The following is a 7,272-nucleotide window of genomic DNA, read 5'->3' as shown; positions in this document are numbered from 1 at the left end:
TTGTATGGAGGGTCACCAGAAATTCGATTGAGGGAGTGTTTAAATTATATTTATTTTTTATGAAAATAGTTTAGTATTATAAGAAAATTAGTCACCAAAACTGAACAAGAATTTTCAAAAATTTCCATCACAATTTCTCAAAATCATACCAATATATCTATTATTTTCCATATGAAAGCATGACTTGTTTAGACATCATTGGATATGAAAACTTGCACTGAGTTCATATAAAAGGACTTATTATGTAATAAGTTTTTATCTTTCCTTATCTTTTTTTAAGGAAATCGAATCTTGTCCAGCTTATCATCAATTAATTAGTTTTAGTATATAAAAACAATTGATTTTATTAAAATAAATTAAAATTTAATTTAATTATAAATTTTATATATTAAAAAAATTATAATTTTTTTTTGATAAAATCTAAAATTTTAATAACAAATAATGGTATTAATAATTTCTAAATAGAATATAAAATGCGATATTTTTTTATTTTTTCTAAAATCTAGTAATTTTTTTTTCAAAATATCATAATAGAGTGTTTGAATGGTTTTTTTATAGTGGAAATAGATTCAGCACTATTAAAAAATCTCTTGGCACCAAAAGTTCAGAAGTTTGAGGGCAACCAAGATTTTTTAAAATTTCTATCCAATTTTATCATAATCTTACAAGAGTTTCCGTTCTTTTCAAGGCTAATATGTGGGCTCTTTCCACTAAACTCTAAAAAAAGGAGAGGCGGAGGAATTGCTCAGACTGCTAAAAGTGGTCAGAATCCAGGCAAAACAATTTCAAGAAATATTGTAGAGACAGTGTTTGAATCATGTTTTTGATGGTGAAAATGGATTCAGCACCAACAACAACTTCTCGGGTACCTAAAATTATGAAATTTGACAGCTTTTACTTAGATATTTTCCAAAATATAGCCGAAATTTCCATAACTTTTAGGACAAAAAAGCAGTCTCGTTAGACTGTGGCCTAAAATAAATTCTAAAAAAAAATCACGCACATCATTTCATGATAATAATTTTTAAAATTTGTGGCAAATTTGTAGTAAAGCCCTTATGTTACTGTTGTAGCGGCTACAACCAACCTCCAAAATTTTGCCTTACTTTCATTTTGGAGCCTCCCTACCAACCATCCTCAATAGCATGTCTTCCACTATTAAGCACATCATCTTCAGTTGTTTCATAGAGTCTTGTCAACCTATCCATACAAGTTTGTTCCACCCCCTTCATAGGCTACTTTCCGGACTTAGTGTCAATTGTTGGTTGAACAACTCCCTCTAGGAATTGCGCAATTCTGGAGGGGAACTAGCCTTCCCTCTAGAAATTTCACAAACCCAATTGGACACCCAACTCGGCTCCAGAATTGCGCATTTATTCCTGACAATCTCCCTCTCCAAAATTGGACAATTCATCCCACTACAGCTACTCAACCCAGAAATTGCAGAATTTTGGGAAACAATCACTTGTTGCTCCCAGAAATTGTGTAATCCCCCTCGGACAGCAACCCAGCAACTTGCAAAAATTGTGCAAATCTAGCGAAGCAGCCTACTAAGCTCAGAAATTGCGCAATACAGTCAAAGAAGCTTCCTTGAGAAAATTGTGCAGTTTGACCCAGGACTGGTCCTCAGCACAAAAATTGTTCAATCCTCAGAGACAGTCACATGTTCCTCCAAGAAATTGCATAATCCCTCTGAGACAACCATCTCTGCTCAGTCTAGAAACTGCGCAGATTTTCATCCGAGGCTTGTAGACCGATGCATGTGCCTTTAGGTCAACTAGTTCCCTCCGAGACACAGGAACACTGATTTGCATGCATGGACTACTTCTCCCAAGGTAGCATGCAAAGGAATCCCTTGATTCAGGGATCTATTTTTAGCAATTAGAGGTTACATGCAAGGATCATTCCAGAAACCTCTCGCTAAGTGTCGCTTTTCTTAGAATTGTGGTATGCGCATCATGACCTCGATTTTATCACAACTCATCAGCCTAACGTTTTAGAGCTCATTTCTCACATCAACCTTGCAGCTTAGACATCCCACATTGCATCTAGGAGTCATCGGCACATTCGGCTCAATTGTTTCGGGGTAAGCCCACTTTTCATGTCTCAAGCTGAATTGATGTCACTTTTTTGTTTTTCTTCATGTAAGGGTTGTCTTCTTGTTTTCAGTGAGCACTTGGTGTCGTTTTTGATGTATGTTAGCTTGTAGAAGCATTGTTTCATTTTTTTTCGCATCTCACTATTGCTGCATGCATGACACTATTTTTGCACGGATAATCATCATTGCGGCGACTCGCTTCACACACATGCATGCTTTCCCCTTTTCTGGATCTTGCATTTTCTTTTTGCATGTATGATCATTCACTCTTGTTTGCACTCATCTCATCATGTGTTCATACTTCTCATGTTTTCAGTCGCCCGTCTGCCAGTCTGGGCTGCCTTGGCCTGGATTTTGCCTTGCCCAGCTAGCACTGCACCTTTCAGGAAGTGAAGGCCTTGCCTTCCCTCTAGAAATTTTGTGAGTCTAGCCCAACACTAACCTCAAGGCTTGCATTGCACAATTCTTGTAGGCAGTGTCCTGCTGGCCCCAGAAACTATGCAATACAGTTTGCTGGTCGCATGTCACTATTGATTGAAATTGCTCATTGTGCAGTTGCAGTCCTTAGCAAGCTAGGTTGGACTATGCATTGTGGAGTTCCAGCAGTCAGTCAGCTTCCCCATAGCCCAGACTATTCCTTTCTTAGTTTTGGCAGTCAGTCTCTCGACCTCCCGGTAGAAATTGTGCAACCTTCACGATTAATCACACAGGTATGTTGCAAGTCAGTCATCAAGTTTGTTTTGCTTTTCAACAGACATATTGCTTGCCATTAGTGTTGTTGTGTCTCCAAGCATCACAGGTGTTCATCAACGTCCTATCAACATAGGTAAAATGATTTCCAAGAGAGAAGATTCAAAGATACCATTAAGAGTGCAACTTGGGATGTAGTCGATCAAGTGTCTATGAACTTGCCTATCTATGAAGACATCAAGTTGTTCATGGATAAGGCTATCAAGATGAAATGGTAACAGTGTCACAGTGAGCAACAACAGAAGGCAACACACCTGCAGGTGATGAATGCAAGATGAAGGTTGTTGACAACATAGAGGTGGAGCAAAGCTGCAAGTTCAAAGCAGATCCACTCATGACGAAAGAAGCTTTGGAGATTGAGGATATGAGATGACGACACGACACAAAGATCGTGTGAAGGAAAAGAAAGGAACATAGAAGGAATTGCATATGTTGAAGTAGTAACTCAAGGAAGAATAGGATCTGCATAGATAAGATAATGAGTTGTAGCACGAACAGGTACCATAGGGGGTACAACACGCACAGACTAATGGAACTATTCCTGTATAATTTATAGATCCATCCCATCAACTAGCACGGAGAAGACAAGGTGAGTAGTTCTATTGATCACATGCAAGGGAATTCAGCAGCATGCATGTCATTGTGCGCATGGATGAAATCCCCCCATTTGGCACACGCACTGAGGTGAAGACAAGAAGCAAGTCTGAATGGAGCTGAATGTGTATTTTGACAATTTGATGTGCATGGTCAGCATCACACACTTGGAGATCAACACAAACCCTATGCATCAGTATGTGTTGGTCCAGTTGCACTCAAGACAACCATGCTCATGATATCAGACGAGTTGGACGGAGGAGCCATATCAGTGTACCCAGATGCAGAGAAGGCAAGAGTTCGCTTCAATAAGATGTCACCATTGAGAACACAGACACCATCACGGACGACCAAGCTTGGCATCAGCTCACCACCTTCAACCATCACAAGGATTTCAAAGAGTTTGTCTCACCACAATGGTCCAAGTATCAATGATATCTTGCGTGACTTTCTCAATTCATTTTGTCTCACATGTGCACATGTGCATTGTAATGTAATGTCTTTTCAAGTGGAAGTTCAAGTGTCGATGGTTGAATGTAACATTCATACAGTAGTTGAAGAGTGAGGAGGATAGATGAACGGCCACAAAGGGGAATGTCAAGGGTCAGCCCACCCTTTGCTATAAATAGTCCTTCATAACTCATTGTAAGGGCTTTTGGTCAATCAAGCTTCTAATAGGAATATCTCAGAGAAATCTCGGATAGTATTGTAACGAGCCTTGGGTTCTCCACTACGCAGAGCTAGTATATCTCTTTCGAGGAGAAGGTGGTAGTGGTTATAAAATTCTGCTATCAGAACTAGTGGTTGGACACGGATGTATTATATGACTGGAACTTACAGTTCTTAATATAACAGAGCCAACACATTTCATGCATATGTTTTATTGTATTTCAACTATCTTGAGTACTCTAAATGATATATGTATCTGTTTGCTTACGCATTCATGTGTAGCTATTTTTATATATGTATATATGAATCTTTCTCAAATGTGTTGTTGGTTTAACCATCACTTTGGATTGCTAGCTAACTTTCCTTCCATGTTGTGGTGCATCTTTTCTAGTGTGTTCCCTTCTTAACTCCGTGCTATCACAGGTTTCCAAGGAGCGCACTCACCTCACCCTTTGTTTGTTAGAACCTCTCATGCACCTTCCTTGACTTACTGCATACGTCACACCCTAGCTACCAACAGGGACATCTTACTTGCCTCTGCGAAACTGCAACCAAGGCATTACCATACAACCCACTGCTAGGACTCCTACACTAAATGGTCTGAGGTCTAATTGGGACTTCTTACTACGGAGAGCCCTTCACATGTTGGTGGGTCCAACACCATCAACATTTTGACGCTAGAAAGAGGGCCAGATGAAAAGTTGAATCCTCACATCTATTTGAATCTCTACATATCTATCATGACTAACTATGGAGTTTCTCTTCCGGAGTGTATGTCTTATGGAAATACCTTCATTATCTCGGAAAATCTCTCAGATAACTTGTCACATAAAACATATGATGGTGGAGGTGACGTAGACTTGGTTAGGCATGTGGTTAGCATTGTAGGCTCATGTGAAAGACATGGAATCTTTGAAGAACACATGACCTGTGTGTTGTTCATCTCCACACTTCGAGGGCACCTGTAAGGACCTACAGTTCCGTCGATGTGAGACAACGACTGGATGGAGAGCACGCACGGGTGGAAGGTCGAACGAATAGTATATGTGCAAGCTCAGACTTGTGGGAAGGCATTGTGGAATAATGCGAAGGCATGAAAGGAGGGCGAGCTGAGTTTATAGAGGCATGGGGAGCATGAACACTCAACCCACAGCCGACCCACAAAGGAACAAAGGCCGCCATGTATATTAGAGGCGTTTGCGATGGATTGTGGGCATTGGGCAAGTCCGCTGGGCAGCCTAGACTTCGCCCTGACTTTGGTATAAACAAGTGATGCGTGGATGGCATTTGACACATGATCGCTCATCGCTCAAATACAAAGAAGCATCTTCGCTCATGTAAAGGGAGTGCGTAGATACAAGGTGTGGGTGCAGCAAAAGAAGAAAGGCACAGTTGGAGATGCACCCGTTCTTGGGCAAGGCCACACAGAGTTAGTGCTATCTCTTGGTTTTGGGTGAAGGGAGCGAGCAGGGTCACCCGCCGGTTCGAGTGAGGCGTGCATGGGTGTGTGGCGCTCGGTTTGTGTGACGACTTGGCACAGGCTCTTGGGTGACTCGAGTGAGTGCCCGCTCATCATGCAAGTGTGCACGGTGACTTGGTGAAGTGTTGAGATTGTGGACAAAGGTGTGTCTCTGGTGGAGGCGCCCATGTGTGGCGACTTGGAGGTGCACCCAAGTTGGGCAAACAACATGATCATGCGACAAGGTGAACGAAGGGTTGGTGAGTCGTGTGGCGACCGTACGGAGGTGCTGGTGAGTCGGGCAACAGAGTTTGCCGAAGTTGAAAATTGGCTAAGTGTAAATTTGGGGTTTCTCAAGATTTAACATGTACTTTGTAAAAGTGAAGATTGTATAATATATTGATTCGGGCAGACTGATATTACAGGGAGTTGCCCCTCCCTTTATACTGTTGTGCATTTCTATTGTATAATGTTGTTATGTGAATGTTATGGGCTTTCACTTGTATAGAGGAACACATTAGTAATACTTGGTTGTGAAACACAAACTAAGTAGGATAAGTGGAATGTTAGGCGTAGTGTACAATCGTAAGTATTGGTGAAAAGAAAATGATTGGTAGTGCCGCACCTCGCTATAAGCGGTTGAAAGACTACCGTAGGTGTAGGGGCGTGATAGGTGGTATCAGAGCTGGTCCAAGTTTTGCAGGAAACTTGGTGTACTGAATCAATGAGCTGATTCTACGAAGATCGAAGACTTGGCAGGGAGCTCAAGTTTTGCAGGTGACAGGTGGAATATCAGTGTGATTCAGGTGAATGGTGACACAGGTTTAGCAGAGGTGAAGCTTAGTGCTTGGACCAAGCTGAACGACAAGGCATGGCAGGTTTGGAAGAATGCGAAGGGAAGCTCTTGCTTACCTTATACAGGTTGAAGCAGATGAAAGAATAGAATCCCCAGGTTGGAAAGGAACTTGAAGTCTTGGAAAAGAATGTTCAAGACGAACTTCTTCGACTTGGTTGGACAATGGAGCAAGATGAAGTTGCAGATTGTGCTGACAAGGAAGAGGAAGCCGTGATGATTGAGGATGTTGCAGACATGACAATGATGGAGGATGAACTTGAGATTGATCAAGTTGGACCAGGATCGTGCAGTTTGTAGAAATGGATGGATGATGATACTCACATGGAGGAACCTCATGATGATGAAGTAAGTATTGATACTTGTGTTTCACTTGAGCATTTGGTAGATGGACCGTATGCAGGGAAGGGAAAAATCAATTTGCCAATGCTAGGGAAGATCTTACCATGGATGTCTATGATGACACCTTGTATGGAGAAGCAAGGATTGTTGATTGTTGCAAGACTTGTTGGGGTTGTTTGTGACCTTATGGTATAAGGTACAAAGGCCCATGACAAGGGAGGAACATGATGATCTTTGTGGAGGATTGGGTCATGCTTTAGCCACATGGAGAATTGGCTAAGTGCCTGGCATGACTTATGGACAGAATGGAGGGCACACTCTTGGGGTACGATGGTACTTTGGTGGACTTCTCATGGCCAAGACCAAGAGATAGTCTTGGTGGAACCTTTAGTGGGGGAGCTATGATGAAGAGACTCATGTGATGATATAGTTGGGTGACCGAGTTCACTAAACCAAAGATTGCAGACTTGGATGAGGATGACAGATTGTTGTGATGAGTCTACATGG

The sequence above is a fragment of the Pinus tabuliformis genome, chromosome J (assembly GCF_031772625.1).
Source record: "Pinus tabuliformis cultivar Carrire ecotype Pingquan chromosome J, CPIR1, whole genome shotgun sequence".
Classification (NCBI taxonomy): domain Eukaryota; kingdom Viridiplantae; phylum Streptophyta; class Pinopsida; order Pinales; family Pinaceae; genus Pinus; species Pinus tabuliformis.
This window is presented reverse-complemented; position numbering follows the sequence as displayed.